The sequence below is a fragment of the Telopea speciosissima genome, chromosome 5, assembly GCF_018873765.1.
Source record: "Telopea speciosissima isolate NSW1024214 ecotype Mountain lineage chromosome 5, Tspe_v1, whole genome shotgun sequence".
Lineage (NCBI taxonomy): Eukaryota > Viridiplantae > Streptophyta > Magnoliopsida > Proteales > Proteaceae > Telopea > Telopea speciosissima.
Window position 1 is genome coordinate 27311104 of NC_057920.1, and position 20326 is coordinate 27331429.

Genomic DNA, 20326 nt, shown 5'->3' on the forward strand with positions numbered 1-20326 from the left:
GATCTGTATAAGGATTTGTGACCTTGTGGTGTTCAAGGGAGTGTAGTCAGGGCTTCCATCTCAGTCAGTTCTCTCTGGGCAGTGCTTAGTTTTCTTCGATCGGCGGTCACCCTTCTCCTGTCGGTGCTCTGTTCTAGTCCACTTGCTTTCTCTGTGATCATCCGACGCCGATCTTTTATTCTCCTGTGGTTTGGCCTCAATCACTTTCTTCCAAGCTTGTAGTACTTTGGCCATGTTGGTAAACTCGTTGCACCACTCTAGTAGTTCTTTCATTGTTCTAGTCTCGTGTCGCGCCTAGGTCCTTGGTGAGGTCCAGGTCTCTTATGCCCCCGGCTAGGGCTGCATGTTGAGTCTGGTCATCCAGGTCTCTAACCTCTAGGCATTCCTTCATAATTCTTGTGACATATTTCCTGAGGGACTCCCTTGGATTCTGTACTACATTTAACAAGTTGACAGTGGTTTTCTTTTGCTTGACGCTGCTTTGGAAGCGGGTGACAAACTATTCGCAGAGTCCTGCGAAGGAGTTTATTGATCGAGGTTTAAGCCTTGAGAACGAAGAAGTGGTTGCGCCTTTGAGGGATGCCAGAGAAGCTTGACAAGAGATGACCTCTGATCCACCATACAGGGTCATCATCCCATTGAAGTAGTTGATGTGATCATTGGGGTCCATGGTTCCACTGTAGAGCTCGAAGGTAGGTAACCTGAATCTAGAGGGGAGAGATGCGCTCATGATTTCTGCAGAGAATGGATGTTGGCCTGGTATGGAGTGTGTTTCGCCTTTCATTTGCTTATTTAATCCTTCCAACTTCTCGTCCAATTCTCAGAGTCTTTTATCTAACTCCTCATCACGTGACTGTCCGTCACGCCTGGTTGCGCGTTCACTGCGAACCCGCTTTTGACCCCTCCTTGATGTTTCCTCCCACGGTGAGTTTTGACTTGATGGCGAGTGGTTACGACGTGATGAGCCTTGGTGTGAAAGTGAGGGACTTTCTTCACGATATGTCCGACTCGGCCTTGGTGTGCGACTTCCTCCTAGTCGCCCCTGTTATACCGATCTTCTAATTAAACCATCCTGATTAGGTTTCACCGATCTATGTGTCGATGATCCCCCACGTTCTGATCGGATCGATAGATCCGTAGTTCTCATGGGACGACGTGCAGAGTTTCCTTACTGATGGGTCGAATTTGCACATCTCACGAGTCTTTCCAATCTTTCATCTCCAGGGAGTCACCTCCTAAGGTTTTGCTCCTGTCGAGGGATTGGTTCTGTCCTTGGCATTTGCACCACCCTCCTGCGGGAAGTCACCCGCTGTCTCAAATAATCCCGAAAAAGGTTTTGGTCCTGAAGGATCTATCTCTGCAAGTCATTAATCTGACCCACAATTGCCAATGCATTTGGGTCAGATATTGCCTCCATGGCTACTTCGTTATTGAGATTGACTACGACGACGCGCTCGTTCTCTGGGTTCTCCGTCTCTTGGAGTTCATGATTATTGGCTCTCCGACGAGAGCTCTCTAATGGGGGGTGTCTCATTCCTCTCCCTTGGAGCATTGGTGGAGGGAGCGACCTTCTTACCCCATGGTGCCATTGAGTGCTTGAGGAAGTGAGCTAGTAGATACGTTGGCTAGCGTCGTTACCACAGACGGCGCCAATCTGTTGCGTCAAGAAATTGCCGATAGGTCCTTTGGGTGCCTCAACCTGCAAAAGGACGACAGGGACAAGGGAGAACTGGTGTGGTTTCGGCCTAGCACTCTCTGATGCCTAAGTTAGATCTCTCTCACCAATAGATGAATTACTGTAATTCAGGATGAATAATAGGTTGGAATACCGGAGTATTTATAGTTGTGTATGGTGATAAGTATTCCTCGTGGAAGAGTCTATCACGTAGTAGGGTTGTACTTGGAATAGCTCCTTGTGAGATGTAGAGTCAGAGTAGGGAAGAGGTTCCCTAAGTGTCCTCTTCTCGTGTTGAGTTTGATTAGGTTTGTACCTCTTTGGGATAGTCCTCCCTTTGGTATACCTCCAGTTACGATCTTTTAGTGATAGGATAATGTAGATCTTGCCGATGATGTCATGGTTGGACTTCGTGGCTTGCATGGTAGACTTAACCTTTGGGGTGGCCTTTTGGGTCCTATTCCTCTTGGGCTGCCAAACTGGTTTTATCATGGCCGGGATTGAGCTGGCCTCCTCTTTGAGTCAGGACACATGGCATCTCAGGATTGGCCCATATATTTTTGGTTTATCAACATCATTGGAGAGGATTTAGATTTCGATATGGACAATATCAAGCTTTGTTAATGAAAAAAAAAAAAAAAGACATACCAAGTGCACAAGGCTCTCAACATTGCAGGGTCTAAAGAGGTTCATAATTTATATGTAGCTTTTTTTTTTTTTTATGAAAGAAAATATATATTAAAACTAAGGAATAAACAGGGAATTTACAACATCTTGATCATACAAAAAGTAGTGATGGTAATCTATATCTTTTTGAGCAAAGTTGTTCAGCCATCCTAGTAAGAGGCTATCAGGGTTTTCTAAGAAATACAAATTATCCACAAAAACATTAAGATCCATCAACAAATGCACCATATCCCATGGCCAAGGGCGTTTGGATGGTTGTGGAATATGTTGGAGGATTTCTTTTGTTGAAACCCAAACTTCTTTGACCTTAATAACCAACCTAGTAATATGACGAAGGCCAAAATGTAAAGCTGACGCCTTCGGTTCTAAGGCATTATGTGTCGTCAAAAAACCCGCATGAGCCGAGATCAGACGTCCCTGGATTATAACACAAAAAGCCCAAGCTAACGAATCTAGGCCTGGGTGGAAGCATCCTGCACATAATAAGTTGGGAATTTCAAGATTAGGTAATTTCAAATCAGTAATGGAAATTGGTGTATCCGTGTTTATCATGTTTGTACTATTACTATTTTCAAGCACGGGAGGTTGAAGATTAAGATTAGTGATCCAATGGTCTATCAATTTCATGGTTTTAAAAGGATCAGCCTTAGCTTTTCCTGCAGCAACTTTATTCCTAGAATCCCAAATAAAATAGCAAGTAATTATATAAACAGAAAAGAGCCAGGTAAGGGATTGTTTTCTGAGTGTACTCTGAGAGAGAAAAGACGCGCATAATTTTTCTAGAGAAGGGAAAGAAAGATATTCAGTTCTTAAACCCGAAGGGCCCGCCCGCTACCCAAATACGCTTAGCCCAATTGCATGAAAGAAGTATATGCCAAATTGATTCTGTAGAGTGTCCGCACAGCAAGCAACCAGGGTCAATCAGACTCCATTTTGCCAAAGTTTCTCTAGTAGGGATGTCTGCATGTAAAACGCACCAAAAATATATTTTAAACTTAGGATGTATTGGCAATTTCCAAAAAATAAATTCCACCAACAGATAGATTTAGAATTGATAAGAGAAAAGGAGTTATTAAGAGATAGAAAACGTGAGTCCCGATGCGTAGAGAATTGACCATCCTTTGCTAGAATGCACCACCATCTATCATCATGAACTGATAAACGAACATCAATAATTTTTGGTATAAACCAAAAAGGAATGCATGATGAGAGCAAGTCGGTATTCCATTGAGAATCAAAACAAAAGTGGCTTACCCTTTCATTCTTCATGGTTGGATTCAAAGAGAATGGTAAAGAACAAGATTGAATGTTAGGAATCCAAGGATCATCCCAGAAGAAGGAATTGTTACCATTACCAATGATTCAAAATGAGATTCTTTTGAGGACCGGTATCATTTTGGCGATGCTATTCCAAGTCCATGATCCACGCCTCGTCATGACTTTAGGCTAAAAAATCAAATGGGAGGGAAAATACTTTACCTTTAAGTACCCTGGCCCATAATGTGTTTGGCTGAGATAAAACTCTCCATGTAAGTTTGAGAAGAAGAGCAGAGTTAGTTACAGAGGCCTAGCGAATACCCAAACCACTAAATTTAACCGGGAGACAGATTTTATCCCAAGCAATCAAGGAATTTTTTCTTGTAGCGGACGATCCTCCAGTCCAAAATTTGATACAAATAGAATCAAGGGCCTTACAGGTTTTTTTTGGGAAGAGAAAACAAGACATGAGATAGGCTGGGATGGAAGTGAGAACCTATTGAATCATAACCCGTCGTCCTACATAAGATAAGAAGTTAGATTTCCAATAAGCCAGTCTATGCTGAACCCGATTCACAATATTCTACAAATCTTTTATTTTGGATCTAAAATGGAAAAGGTTGACACCCAGATAAGTAAATTGTTTATTCATTTCCTCAATCCCAATAACGGAACATAGGACATGTGTTACACCCGCACCCCAAATATACCTTTATGCCCCGGGGTAATTTAGACCTTGCCCACATGGCAAATGCCTAGGTGGCAATGGCCAACATTAATGATCTTGAACTTAAAATATTACTATAACTATCCCCTTGAAGACCTGAAAGTGTGGGTAAAAGCCCCGTAACTTTCTTTGAAGTTTGGGCCCTGACAACAGCACCGGAGTCACAAATGGGCTCACTCGAATCGAATCTGCTCGAGGATCCGCCCATGCTGTTACCTGCCCTTTTGGTAATTTTTCTTATCTCGGACACCCTAATTGAACCCTTGGACCATATGGACCCCTACCCTTACCCTTGGTTGGCTAGTTGGGCCATGAAAATGGGCCCACAAGGCCTAACTTAAAGAAATAATGGGTTTTATACCTTAACCTAAACCAAACAGACCCTGACCAACTAAGTGGACCCAATGGTCTAAGACTTGGGCCAAATATGACCTAAGACCTAAACTAAAACCCATTTAAAGCCTACGGATTAACCACATTCTAAGGACCCCTAACCAAACACTACCTAAGGCCCCTTCTATCCTTAAAAGGATAAGGGAATCCTTTATTCCCTTATCTCTCCCCCTCCCCAAAAAATCATGGAGGAGAAGAGACAAGGAAAGGAGGAGGAGGAAGGAAGAAGAAGAAGTAGAAGTAGGAGAGGAATGAGAGAGGAAGGGAAAAAGAGGGGAGCTATGCCAAGATGGATGGCTGCCCCACATCTCCTCCTCTTGCTGCCCGAACGAAGGGAGAAGAAGAAGGTGAAGGAGAAGAGATGGAAAGGAAGGGAGGAGAGCAAGGGGACTCACCTAGCCTTTGGTTTTGCTTCTCCATTGGAAGGATCTTACCAAGGCAAGGCTTCAAGCTTGGCACTTCTCCATTGTCATTTCTATTTTGTAGATTCCCTTGAGCTAGGACTAACCTAGGGTTCCATTTGGGACTCAAGGTGGAGTTCGGCCCTAATTGAGAGCTCTAATGGAGCTGACCAAGCTCTAGGAATGGTCCTATGTGCTACATTTGCAGCCATTTTTGGTGAACCTTTGGTTTTGAACCTTGAAACCCAACCCTTGGACCCATTTGAGACCAAACCTTGTAGGATCTTGGATCCATGAGGTGAACCTAAGTTCTAGTGACCTTAGGAAGGCTTAGACACCCCTCTCATGTCTTTGAGAGCCAAGGGAGCTCCAAGCTTCAAGCTGGAGAAGGAGCCATTTGAAATCTCGGAAGAGATTGTAGGCAGACGTACGATCGGATCCACCAATCTTGGTACCGCTCGTCAATTCACCCAGTGTCATCCTTGTGAAATGACCTAGAAAGATGAAGGAATGGACTCAAGTCTGTTGCATCTGCCCGAGGGCAGTTCACTCTCAGACATGTCTCAGGGATTGACAGGATGCAAGGGCGGACTAAGGAAGCACCTCCGCCCATGGGTCCGCTCGCTCTCGGGTGTGTCTTAGAACTCGAATGAATGCACGATCGGATCCAAGTAAGAAGTTCTGTCCGTGGATCCACTTGCTTTGTCTTTACCTTTTGGCCTAACGGAGTCAGGGACGGACTCACCCCTGTTGAAATCGTCTGTGAGTCCGCTCGTGCTGTCTTGGTTGAAACTTGATTTTAACCTTGGGGGCCTATCATGGGACCCACCTATGCATACTTTAATGATTGTTTTTGTGTTCTTAGGCTACCCAACTCGATGGATAGCGGGAAACCTAGGTGAGATTCATGTCAACCACATAAGGTGACACCCCTGTTAGGTGAGTGGGTTCTGGGTGACTTTGTTGAGTTTGAATATATATAATATGAAATCTTAAGCATGCTATTATATAATTATAAGTATTATGCGTATTGCATTGTTATTTAAGTGTGAATTGTTATGAATGTGATAGTGTGCTCACCATTGTATCGGGCTACGGTGCCGGGTGTGCTAGTGCCGAAACCCCAATTTAGTTAATTATGAAAACTATTATATGTCATCCTGATCTGTATATGCCGTGCCATGCTGGTACCCGAGAACTAGATGGAATGAGACGTTGACGCACCTAGAATACCTCTTGGGATGATAGAACTTGCATATTGTATATATGTGGCTAGGATGCTTGTTCCCTTATGCTATGACCCTTGCCAATAGGGGTTTATGTGTTGGATAGTTTGAGCACCTGATGTTTGTGGAGGCGGGAGGGGCCAGGTCAGGGGTAGTGATGGCTATTGAGGTCTGCCATTGGGTGGTCATGATGGGTTTTACCGACGTAGGTCCCCTCGTGATAATTGAGGTTTCACTCGGACGATAGGATAAGTGACCCTCAGTGTCTCCCGAGTTATCATAGTAGCATACACTTGACCGATAGAAATTATGTGCTAGGTGAAAAATGAATCTAACATTAGCATGCATCGTTCTGCTTGATATTGATTGTATGATGTATGTGCATTTTCCTTTGCTTCCTCACTAGCTAGTGTAGCTAACCCCGTTGTGCAACCCTTTTTAGTTGATATGTAGGAGATACTACTCTTGATGAGCATCGTTGGATGCGAATCGAGTGGGGCTAGTGATCGTGACTTGGATGTAGATGTACACCCAAGAATGGTGCCCTTGGGGTAATTGTTTATTATTTAATTTCTATATTCATCCACAATCATGTAATAACTGTATGTTTAATTATAAGAGAGATTGAATGGTTACAAACATTGATATTTTATTATGTGTTATCATTAGAGAACCGATGCTCTATAATTTCACATATTTTATATTAAATTTTGCTTCCTCTAACTCTGTGATTGGAATGATTTATTCCATTGGGTACGTTCCTTTCTGTCGTCATAATGTGATGACAGGGTGGACTGTGGCTCGGGACACTGTATCTGTGATCCTAGTATGTATTGGGATGACACAGGTTATCCCAGTCACCCCCTATGTAAGGTAAAATATCTACATCGGGATGGGGGCATGACATAGTGGTATCAGAGTAATTATGTTATGCACTGACCACAGTGTGAATTCACCTAGAGGGGGGTAAATAGGTGAAAGTAGTGGAATATGAATACTTGTGCGGAATTAAAAATGTTATTAAAATAACGTAAATAAATTGCAACAATAACACCAATATTTATAGTGGTTCGGCCAAAACTAGCTTACGTCCACTCCTCTCACCTTAGAGAGAATTTCACTAAAAGAATCTTGAGAATGAGCAAGAAAACTCATACAACTCTTGATTGAGAGCAAGAGGACTCAATACAACCAACTACTCTTGATTTCGAGCAAGAAGACTCAACACAACAACCTACTCTTGATTTCGAGCAAGAAAACTCACCACATATATTAATAAAAGATTACTAGGGAAGGATTACCTCAACCTTAGTAAATGAGTAGCTAACTTCCACTTGAAGCTTTAAGGCTAAGTGAATACAAGTAGCTAGAGAGGGAAATGAACTTGAATGAATGTTTTGATGATAAATGCTTCAACACTTTGCACGATCAAGTTTCAATGCCATTTTGATGTCTTTTCTTAGCTTTAATTGATTGTTATTAGTCTAATTGAGCTCACCTATTTATAGGTAAAGGTTCTCAAAGCATCTAAGGCTTAATGCTAATTTCGGACATAATTTAGTCCTAATCCGGTATGCCGTTTCCCAATTCGGTATGTCGAATCATGGAATCTATTCATTGACTAATGGTTAAATCCCAACAGTCAAATTACAATTCGGTATGCTGGATCTAATTCGGTATGCCGGATCAGATTCGGCACATTCTGGTTGCTCTCTGTGAGCAAAGCCTGAGATTGCAAATATACAGGTCAAAGTGGATTCGGCATGCCGGATGGGGATTCGATATGCCGGATCATTTGATTTTGCTGAAAATGGCTAAGTCTATGTTTGGATAGGTGTGGGGCCATTAGCTAAGGTGTGGTCCATGTAAAAACACCTCCTAGGGTCACTCTACATGTATGCATGCGTGAGTGTGAGCATTACAAATGGACTTAAACTTTAAATACATCTTGATACAAAACAAATGCTTTTAAACTCTTGTATCTCAATGAGTTGCTTGAGGTCTTTGAAAATGGTCCTTCTTTTAGTTCTTCTCTTCACATTATTCTTAGAAATATTGGTTCTTTGTCTTGGTTCATTATCTTGGTTCTTTGTCTTGGTGCATCAAGCTTCTTCAAGCTCCCCCTTACTTGAAGCTTATCTCTTATGAAGTCTTTATACAATATAACACAGGTTAGTACAACTAACTTATTTGTTATCATCAAAACCATAATGGGTGATGTGTGGATTTTACCCCAACAATCTCCCCCTTTTTGATGATGACAAATAAATAGTATCGAAAGATATAAAGAGATAATATCAGGACAATTTATTTTGAAAACAAAGCTCAAACTCAAAACAGTAATTGCATTAATGTCAAAGTCAAATTACATTTCATTGTATGTAAACAAGAAACATAAACATAAATATAAACCAAAATCATTCTCTTATAAGCCCTATGCCCCCCCAATTTTCTCTCCCCCTTTGGCATTATCAAAAAGCAACAAGGTAGGAAATAAAAAACATCACTCCGGAGAAACATTCAGGTCTTGAGAGGACATCCCCGGAAAAGGAGGGATGGATGGAATAAATCCTTATGGAGCAACACCTTGAGACGGTCCGGCTTGAGGAGTAGCTCCTGGTATATCAAAAGGTAGATGTCCAAGATTGAGAGCCAAAGATCGAATTGCCATAAGTATACTCCCTTGTTTAGAATTAAGAGAATCAAAACCGGTCTTCATATCTTGGTGGAGAGTAGAAACGTCAACTTGAAGGTGTTGTTATCCCATTTCTAGTTCCACCAACCGGGTGTTTGCTTCATCTAAATACTCATCAACATTGGAAATCCAATCTTGAAAAGTGTCTGGTACAAACCTTTGTTGATGTTGTTGGCATCTTGGTGGTGCACCTTCTTCACCGCCCGACTCTTCAAGGGGATCCGGAATATTGAGATTATGAAATGAAATTCTAGAGATGGATTGTGAAGTTTCGGATGATTCCACTTCACGAGAGAGATCAATATCGAAGTGATTGAAGATGAGGGTGAGCAGACGACCATAAGGAAGATTGGTCTTCCGAGATGGCTTTGCAATCTGTTCCATGTATCGCATCATGAAGTAAGGAAAACAAGTTTGAGTGCCGGTGAAGACACAATAAGTGAGGTATACTTGTGGGGTCAAGCACTTGCTCCGGTCTCCTCCTCTTGGAATAAAGTTATGTTGAATAATATAAGATATGACGTGAGGGACCATCTTGAGTAGACCGATCAGAATGGAAGATTCATTTGCGTGATATTCGATGAGGATGTTGGAGTAGATAAATGCAAGGGCCGGTATTAGGAACTTGAAGCAAGGAAGCAAGATCATCAAGAGAGAGTTCAATGGTGACGCCATAGATAAAAGAAGTGAGTTTCAAATGTTCGGCCATGCCACTAAAGCGAAGATTGTTGTAAAAGTAGCGAACAAGGATGGGGTAGCAAATTTTCGGAGGGTGAAGAAGAGATTCCCATCCTAGAGCTTAAAACAAATCTTGGAGATGAATACCTTCAAAGGAAGCGATGTCAACGGAGCGACCTTCTTCAATTTTCCTTAAAGCGAACAAAGGCCAAGTAGCAAGAAATTCTTGAGAAGGAAAGTGTTGAATGGGCTGATGTTCTTGATGAGAAGCCCCTTGAGATCGAGAAGAAGCTCCCCGAATAGGAGTAAATCGACCTCATCATCGCCCATGCTTGGAAGGTTGGTCTTCGCCTGCCATAGGTTCTTTTCCCCTTTGACTCATATTGAAGAGATGAGAGAGATTGATGGAAGAAAGTTTTGGAGTAAATTTCAATCACTTAGACTTAATAGTAGAAAGATTAGAGAGTGATTATGCCAAAAAAAGGTGAAAAAGTGGGGTATATATAGACTTAAACAGCTCTCCAACGGATAGAAAACAGTCACTAGAACTGATTCGGTATGCCGAATTAGGATCCGGTATGCCGAATCAGGATCCGGTATACCGTTTCCTAGCCAACGGCTAAAAATGGCTAACATATGAACTGATTTGATATACCGAATCCTAATTTGGTGTGCTGAATCAAGAAAAATAGTAAAAACATCTGAAAGATTAAAAACCTCTGGAAGTGATCCGGTATACCGAATCTAGATTCGGTATGCCAAATCAGCTATTTCAGCAAAGAAATACCAGAAAAAGATTTTATTTTATAAAAAATTACAGATATAAGGATTAATCAAAAGTATTGCATAACCCTAGGTCTCTTCTAAGTGAGCAGAACCTCTCTTCACTCAAGGGTTTTGTGAAGATATCTACGAGTTGCTTCTCGATCTCAATATAGTCAAGTCTAATTTCACCTCTTTGAGCCGTATCACATAGAAAGTGATGATGAATATCAATATGTTTCGCTCGAGAGTGTAAAATCGGATTCTTGCTAAGGTTAATGGCACTGGTGTTATCACATTGGATTGAGGAAGTGTCAAACTTAACTCCATAGTCTTGGAGAGTTTGCCTCATCCATAACACTTGTGCACAACATCATCCAACGGTGATGTATTCAGCTTCGGCGGTAGACAAAGCAACTGAGTTTTTCTTCTTACTAAACCACGAAACTAAATAAGATCCAAAAAAGTGATAAGTACCACTTGTACTTTTCCGATCAACATAACACCATGCAAAGTCAACGTCAGAGAAGCTAATAAGGTCAAAGTCATTGTTCATAGGGTACCATAGGCCAATGCTTGGAGTTCCTTTCAAGTACTTAAAGATTCTCTTTACAGTACTCAAATGGGATTGCATATGTTGAGCTTGAAACTTAGCACAAGCACAGATACTAAATATTATGTCCGGTCTACTAGCCGTTAGGTAGAGTAAGCTACCTATCATGCCTCTATATTTTGTGGGGTCAACCGGGGTTCCATCTTCATCTTCAGACAGAGTTACAGATGTACTCATAGGGGTACTAGAGGATTTCTATCCATTGATGTCAAACTTTTTTAATAATTCCTTAAGATACTTGGTTTGACTGATGAAAATCCCATTAGGAGTCTATTTTATTTGGAGTCCTAAGAAGAAATTCAATTCTCCCATAAAACTCATCTCAAATTCACTATTCATACTTTTACTAAAATCATGACAAAGAGATTCATTCGTAGATCCAAATATGATGTCATCTACATAGATTTGAACAAGAATTAAGTCTTTATTCTTATGTTTTACAAAGAGAGTAGTATCTATCTTACCCATAGTAAAACCATCATCAATGAGAAATTTACTTAACCTGTCATACCATGCTCTTGGAGCTTGTTTCAAGCCGTATAGAGCTTTCTTCAGTTTATAGACATGGTCAGGGATCTTTGAGTCTTCGAATCCAGGAGGTTGGATAACGTGCACTTCTTCATGTATGAAGCCATTTAAGAATGCACTCTTGACGTCCATTTGATGTAACATGAAATTCTTATGACAAGCAAACGGAAGAAATATTCTAATAGATTCAAGTCTAGTTACAGGTGCATATGTCTCATTGAAGTCAATGCCTTCCTGTTGGTTATAGCCTTGGGCAACCAGTCTAGCCTTGTTTCTAGTGATATTACCATCTTCATCAAGTTTATTTCTGAATAACCATCTAGTCCCAATAATTTTGGTGTTTGATGGTTTTAGCACTAAATCCCAAATTTGATTTCTTTCAAATTGATTGAGCTCTTCTTGCATAGCAATTATCCAATTACTATCCAAAAGGACTTCCTTTATATTCTTGGGTTCAATGGTAGAGATGAAAGCCACATTGGAAAAAAAATTTTGGATTTTACTCCTAGTTTGTATACCTTTATCTAGGTTTCCAATGACAAGGTCAAGAGGGTGGTCTTTAACAGTTCTAATCTCTTTAGGAAGCTGATGTACTTGATCATTAGGTTCATCTAAAGTGACTTTTTCAACTCTTTTCATAATTTCAAGTACTTCATCTTCATCATCTTCTTCTAGGTCTTTATACTTATCCTTGGCCATAGATTCATCAAACTTTACATTCATAGACTTTTCCACAACTAGAGTTCTTTCGTTAAATATTCTATAAGCTCTACTATTTGTGGAGTAGCCTAGAAATATACCATCATCTGCCTTTTCTTCAAACTTTCCTAAGTTGTCCTTAGTGTTAAGAATAAAACATGCACAACCAAAAACCTTAAACTAATCAATTTTAGGAAGCTTATTATGAAAAAGTTTATAGGGGTTTTTTAACAAGATAGGTCTTATCAAAACCCGGTTTAACACATAACAGGTTGTGTGAACAGCTTCGGCCCAAAAATACTTTGGCAGAGAGTACTCATTGAGCATTGTCCTTGCAATTTCTTGGATAGTTCTATTCTTCCTTCCAACCACACCATTAGATTGTGGTGTTCTGGAAGCCAAAAAGTTTTGGGTTATACCTTGTTTTCGACAAAACTCACCAAATTCGTCTATGTTATCAAACTCACCACCATTGTCAATTTTTGTAGAAGTAATCAAATAACCCTTCTGGTTTTGTATTCTCTTGTAAAGAGATACAAACTCCTCATATGCATCATTTTTATGCTTGAGAAAGAGGGTCTAAGTGAAATGCGAGTAATCATCTACAATAACAAATGTATACCTCTTTCCTCCTAGGCTTGTAATTTGGATAGATCCAAACAAGTCAAGGTGAAGTAATTGTAAAGGTCTTAAAGTAGCAACAAAATTTATGGCCTTATGAGATACCTTTGTAAGTTTACTTCTCTGACAAGCTCCACAAGTGTGTTGTTTATCAAAGTTCAACTTAGGTAGATTTCTCACCAAATTTTTAGAAGATAGGGATCTAATAGCTTTAGAATTAATGTGTCCTAATTTCCTATGTCACTATATAGCATCATCAAATTTAAAAATAAGGCATACATCAACAGAGTTTACACTAAATATGCAAGTATAAACATTATTCTTCATACAACCGTTAAGAATCACATTATCATTTGAATCCTTAATCTCACATTTAGAGGCATTAAAGTTTACACAATATCCATTGTTGCATAGTTGACTTACACTAAGTAGATTATACTTAAGATTATCAACTAGGCTAACGTTAAAAATTACTGTACCTCCAAATTTGATAGATCCATTGTAGATAATTCTACCTTTGCTGTTGTTTTCAAAGGATACCCATCCTCCTTTTTGCTTCTTGAGCTCGGAGAACAACTTTGGGTTGGAAGTCATATGTTTTGAGCAACCACTGTCAATGTACCATTCCATGTTGCTCTACAAAACAAGAAATATTCAATAAAATTTTGGTCCCCATTGAGAGTTGGGTCTATTATTGTTAGTATCATACATTCCTCTTGATTTTCAAACCATTTGGTTACCATTTTTCTTTTGGTTCCCATACCAATTTGTGTATGATTAGGGTTTCCAAGGTCTTTGGCTTTGAGGTGCCTTATAGGGTCATTGGTTCTTAGGTGATCTTTGTACTTTTGGTGGAGTTCTAGTTGGTCTTTGCATATTAGGATACCTTCTCCTATTTTGACCATTATAAGGTCTTTTAGGATAATGGGAAGGTTAATTTATGTGATGACATTCCCAAATGGTATGTCCTTTCTTATTGCAGTTATTACACACAATCACTTGAGGAATATTTGAGCTCTTCCTATTGTGATTGGTGTTCTTGGATTGAGAACTTTTCTTTCTAATGTAGCATTCCTCAATAGAATGTCATTTCTTTTTGCAATAGTTGCAATACTTATTCTTCTTTACTTTCTTGCTTGTTATTTTGCTTGAACTTGCCTCTTTGGTTTGATTTGAACTCTTATTCACATCATAGCCTACCCCTTCTTTGTTAAAAGGTATTTTGGAGGCATTTCTAAGCAGAATATCAAGGGTCTTCTTGCCATTGGTGAAAGACTCTAAAGCTTTACATAATTTCTCTTTTTCTTCTTTCAAGTTGTTCACTAGAGAGGTTAGAGTTGTATTTTGGTCTTTAAGGGTATTGATCTCCTTCAAGAGATTCTTTTTGGAGGTTACTAATTCCATACTACTTTGATAGAGATCTTCTAATTCTAAAAACTCTTTATCTTTATGAGATGGAGAAGTAAGGGTTACCTCATTTTGAGATTCCTTGTCTTCAGTAGCCATGAGTGCGAGATTGGTTTGTTCTTCTTCATCTTGAGATACTTCATCATCCTTTTCTTCATCACTTGAATCAAGAGTGTGTTCAGCTTTGTAGGCCTTTTTGTACTTCTTCATTTTAGGACAATCTCCCCTAAAATGTCCTGATTTCCTACACTCATAACACACTATATCTTTTGAAGAGGAGTCAGTGTTATCTTTAGAAACACTTTTACCTTTCTGATCTTCTGAGAACCTTCTTTTGTTGAATGATGTCTTGCCTTTATTCTTAAGGAACCTTGAAATTTTTTTGGTAAGGTATGCAATCTCATCATCCGAAAGCTCTTCTTCATCATCACTTATTTCATAGGATTTGAAGGCTACGGCTTTCTTCTTTAGTTCCTTTGGCATATCTTCTTTGATGTCCAGTTTGAGCTCTATTTCATGAGTTTGTAGTGATCCCAAAAGCTCATCTAGACTTAGCTTGTCTATGTCTTTGGATTCTTTGATTGCCATAGTTTTGGGTCTCCACTCTTTTGAAAGAGATCTCAATATCTTTCAGATATTTTCTCCATTAGAATAGACTTTCCCTAAACCTTTCAACTTGTTTACAATATTAGTAAAACGAGTAAACATTGCATAGATATCTTCATCATTTTTCATTTTAAACAGTTCATTCTCATTAACAAGCATATCAATTTTAGATTGTTTGACTTCGGAAGTACCTTCATAGGTAACAACTAGCTTGTCAAATATTTTCTTAGCGGAGTCACACATACATGTTCTATTGTACTCCTTTTCTCCCAAAGCACACTGTATGTAGCTTATGGCCACATAATTAAGTTGAACTTTTGCTTTATCAGCTGAAGTCCACTCTTCTTTGGGTTTATCAAGACTATTTGATCCATTTTTGATGACTTCCCATGCATCGATGTTGTTGGTACAAACGAAGTTTTTGAAGCGATTCTTCCAATAGGAGAATCCACCACCTTCAAAGAAGGGTGGTTGGGTAATATTGTATCCTTCAATCTTACGATTGACAGAGGATCCCATGGTCGTAACTCTTAGTTGGATTAAAAACAATCACGGTCTTGAGCTCCTGCTCTGATACCAAATGTGAATTCACCTAGAGGGGGATGAATAGATGAAAGTAGTGGAATATAAAAACTTGTACGAAATTAAAAATGTTATTAAAATAACGTAAATAAATTACAACAATAACACCAAGATTTATAATGGTTTGGTCAAAACTTGCCTACATCCACTCCTCTCACCTTAGAGAGAATTCTACTAAAAGAATATTGAGAATGAGCAAGAGAATTCGTACAACTTTTGATTGAGAGCAAGAGGACTCAATACAACCAACTACTCTTGATTTTGAACAAGAGGACTCAACACAACAACCTACTCTTGATTTCGAGTAAGAGGACTCGCCACATATATTAATAAAAGATTACTAGGGAAGGATTACCTCAACCTTAGTAAATGAGTAGCTAACTTCCACTTGAAGCTTTAAGGCTAAGTGAATACAAGTAGCTAGAGAGGGAAATGAACTTGAATGAATGCTTTGATGATAAATGCTTCAACACTTTGAACGATCAAGTTTTAATGCCTTTTTTATGTCTTTTCTTAGCTTTAATTGATTGTTATTAATATAATTGAGCTCACATATTTATAGGTAAAGGTGCTCAAAGCATCTAAGGCTTAGTGCTAATTTTGGATATAATTTAGTCCTAATCCGGTATGCTATTTCCCAATTCGGTATGTCGGATCATAAAATGTATCCGTTGACCAACGGTTAAATCCCAACAGTCAAATTATAATTTGGTATGCTGGATCTGATTCGGTATGCCGGATTGGCAATTCGGTATGCTGGATCAGATTCGGCACATTCTGGTTGCTCTTTGTGAGCAAAGCCTGAGATTGCAAATATACAGATCAAAGTGGATTCGGCATGCCGGATAGGGATTCGGTATGCCAGATCAGCTGATTTTGCTGAAAATGGCTAAGTCCATGTTTGGACAGGTGTGGGGCCATTAGCTAAGGTTTGGTCCATGTAAAAACACCTTCTAGGGTCACTCTACATGTATGCATGCGAGAGTGTGAGGATTACAAATGGACTTAAACTTTAAAGATATCTTGATACAAAATAAATGCTTTTAAACTCTTGTATCTCAATGAGTTGCTTGAGGTCTTTGAAAAGGTCCTTCTCTTAGTTCTTCTCTTCACATTATTCTTGGAAATATTTGTTCTTTGTCTTGGTTCATTATCTTGGTGCATCAAGCTTCTTCAAGCTCCCCTTTACTTGATGCTTATCTCTTATGAAGTCTCTATACAATATAACACAAGTTAGTACAACTAACTTATTTGTTATCATCAAAACCATAATGGGTGATGTGTGGATTTTACCCTAACACACAGTCTGGACGTAACCTCTTGATTTACTCTCCACAAATTAGGTTCTAAATTAAAAATCTCAAGAACATAAATGATTGTATGCGGACATAGGAAGAAGACTGATTGGAGTGAAAACAAGAATCTAGATGATAATAGGTAAGATTGAAGTCAGTGCTTGAGACATAGGCTGTTGAATATAACTAAGTAATTGTTGTTGGAGTGTTAACTAGGTAAAGGATGGTTAATTATATGTGATTATCCCTGATAAATAATGAATCAAACACAACCAATCCAAAATAATCAACAATGATTCAAATAAGAAGAAATAAGCATATACAAGCATATTTATATATAAGATTAATTACAATTTCCAATTGTTCTAATTCTCCCTTGAAGGTAGCCGCGTCCCTCCCAATTCAACATTCTTGATTCTATCTATCTCAAACCTGAGACCCGCGACTTTTCCTATCTAATCAAAGATATAGAAATTTAACCATCAAAATGTTCCAATTCTTGCTTGGCATGACTGTGCCCTTTCCAACCCAAAACACAAGGTTTCACCTATTCTAACTTAAAACATCTGATTTTGTCCACCTCAGATCAAAACGTAAAAGTCTACCATAATTAAAAGTTCCTAAAAAGTTCCCAAACTACTGATCACAAGAAAGAAAAAGAAAAGCAAGGAAATGAAAGTTAAAGGAAAATAGTTTCAATATCAGCAAATATCCATTCAGAGACAAGCAAGCAAAATAAGAACAGATCCAAAATAATTTCAGAGAATTGCTGGAGAAGAATTGAGCTAATCATCTGCACCACCGCCACTACCACGACCTTGGAAGGCATTAATATCATCCACTCCTCTCTCTATGCCCTCTAGACGCCGAGCCTGGTCTGAGAGTTGCTTCTTGACATCATCAAAGCCATCTGCCATCCTCAGGTTCAGCCGCCTAATAGCCATCAATATATCACTACCTCCCCCTGGTGCACCTGAAGCTCCTGTTGTAGACGGTCCAGAACCCATAAACTTGAGGTCATCATCACTGTCATCCTCATCATCCCTGGCCCTCCTGCTATCTCTGTACTTGACCTGCTCCCCTGTACTATCATAATCATAATACAAATTCATTTTCTATAGTGCATTGAACCCAATAGGCCCCTTAGTGTTTGATTCCCTGGGCTCACGGTCAAGGTCAACCCCAAGGTATAGGAAAATACGGGTAAGCTATCTACCATAGGGCAAAGTGTTATTGCAGGCCAGATTCATTATTGCTCGAGCCATGTGCTACATGACCACATGAGGCAGGCAAATAGGCTGGCCAATGTACAAGGAATGAGCTAGAACTGCAGACATCAAAGGACGCAGTGTGCTATGAGCCTTAGAAGGAGCTAGATTGGTCTTGGCAATGAAGATAAGAACTCACTGAGATGGAGGAAACTTGGAAAGATCAACATTCTCCTCGTACTTATCATTTGTGAGAACCTTGAATAAATTCCTACTCTCCTTTGGATGTAAACACTTGTCCGGGTGACTGCCTGGAGGATAATAAACCCTCTCACCTTCTGAAGAAACACTGAGACGAATCCCCAACTCCACTGTAGTGAAGCTAATGACAACTCCCTTCACAAAGGAAGTCAGCTTGTACTCATCATCTTCCTCCTTAGCCAGTACCAAGTTAGAGTAAAATTCCCTAACCAAGGTGGGGTAGTAGAACTCTGGTTGGACCAACATGCCATTTTAATTCAACCCGTCAAACTTGGCACCCACCTTGTATTCCAGTAGTTCCTCCACTGTCACATCCTTGTCCACAAGAATCTTTCTATTGAAAAGGTGCTCTCTGAAGATCCCCTCAGTCTCTTCTGAAGTGAATCAATGCACATTGTAGACAGTAGGGATAGAAGGCACAATGGATAGGTCTCTCTTTCTTTTGGGACCCATGGCTAGTTACCTACACACAAGGCATCATTCAAAGAATGACAACAAATGTGAGCCAAATTGGAATAATGATATATGATTGGTAAATAGAATCATAGAAGTGTAATGCCCATGTGAGAGGGAGACTGTAGTGTAAAAGAGTATTCAATGAGAAAATAAGACATGGATACCTTTGGAGATGTATTTGGAGTAAGAAGAAAAGACAAGATCAATTCACATATGAAGTCTATATGAAATCCCTAGTGTGTGGATGTGAAGAAGTGAGGTTGATGTAAACAATGTGTGCTTTTGGTTATCTTATATCCCAACCAACGCCAAACAAACCAACGATTGAGTGAAACACCCTAACAAGAGATTAGAATTGTTTATTTAGGAAAAGAGGATAAATACCAAGGAGTTATTAGCAACCATTTGAATGAAAATGAGAAATGTACTTGAGGACATGTTAATGGGAAAATATCTATGAAATTGAGATGCATACAATGGATTTATCATGAAGTTGAAGAGTTTCCCAAAGCATTGAGAGTTTGAGGATTTTACCCCAACTAAAACCTAGAAATAATCCAAGTAATCCAACTACATATGGCAACCATGGCAACAAATCTTTAAAATTTGTAAAAATATGCAATAAACAAGCAAGGACCTAACCACATAGTGCCATTAATCGATCAGGGCTTGATTAAACCCAAAAATCTTAGCCTAAATCGATTTTGGCTTGAACATGGTGTACATGGCCATGAAAGTGCAAACAAGAATCAAACATGATCACAAACTTGGAATGATTTATCCCAAATCCAAGAAGAAAAGAGAAGAGAATATGAAGAGACACAAGCAAAATCCTATAATGGGAAGAAAAAGGGAATGGAAAAGAGAGAGAGAAGAGAATCTTACCTTGAGAGTGTAGGAGATAAACCTTGAGGCTTGGAATCACCCAAATGGGGCAAAGAAGCTTGGACTAAAATCCCTTGTAGCCTTTTTCTCCCCTACGGTTGCGTCCCCTCTTTGGAGCCAAAAGTGAGTTTTGAACTCATGGCTCTATTTTTGTTAAAATTCTACGAACGGACCAACGAACGGATCCACTTATCGTGATTCTTCCCTTTAATCCACCCCGCACAAATTTGTAAAACTTCACTTTTAAAACTGATTGGATCAACGAACGGATCCACATCCATGAGTCCGTCCATAGATCTATTCGATTCAAATTCTATCGGCCATTTGACCTTCTGAGAACGGACGAACGAACGGATTCACATTCCGCATCTGCCTATTAGTCTGCTCTTCCTATTTGCTGGAGGAACCACGAACGGACCCAGAATACTGATACCGCTCGTGAGTCCACCCGATTTCTTTTAGGATTTTGAGCCTAGATTTTTGAAGACTTTTGGCCACACATATATGTGATGATTGTGTACCTTTACCCTAGCTTGGACACCCCTGTTGCGTGACCCATTGTGGGGATCACCTAAGCCTAGTCCAATGCCTTAAAGGTAAAAGGGTTAGGACTTGCACCCGACTAGCCAATAAGTAATGGCATGCATTAGTGTACGCTGTGACT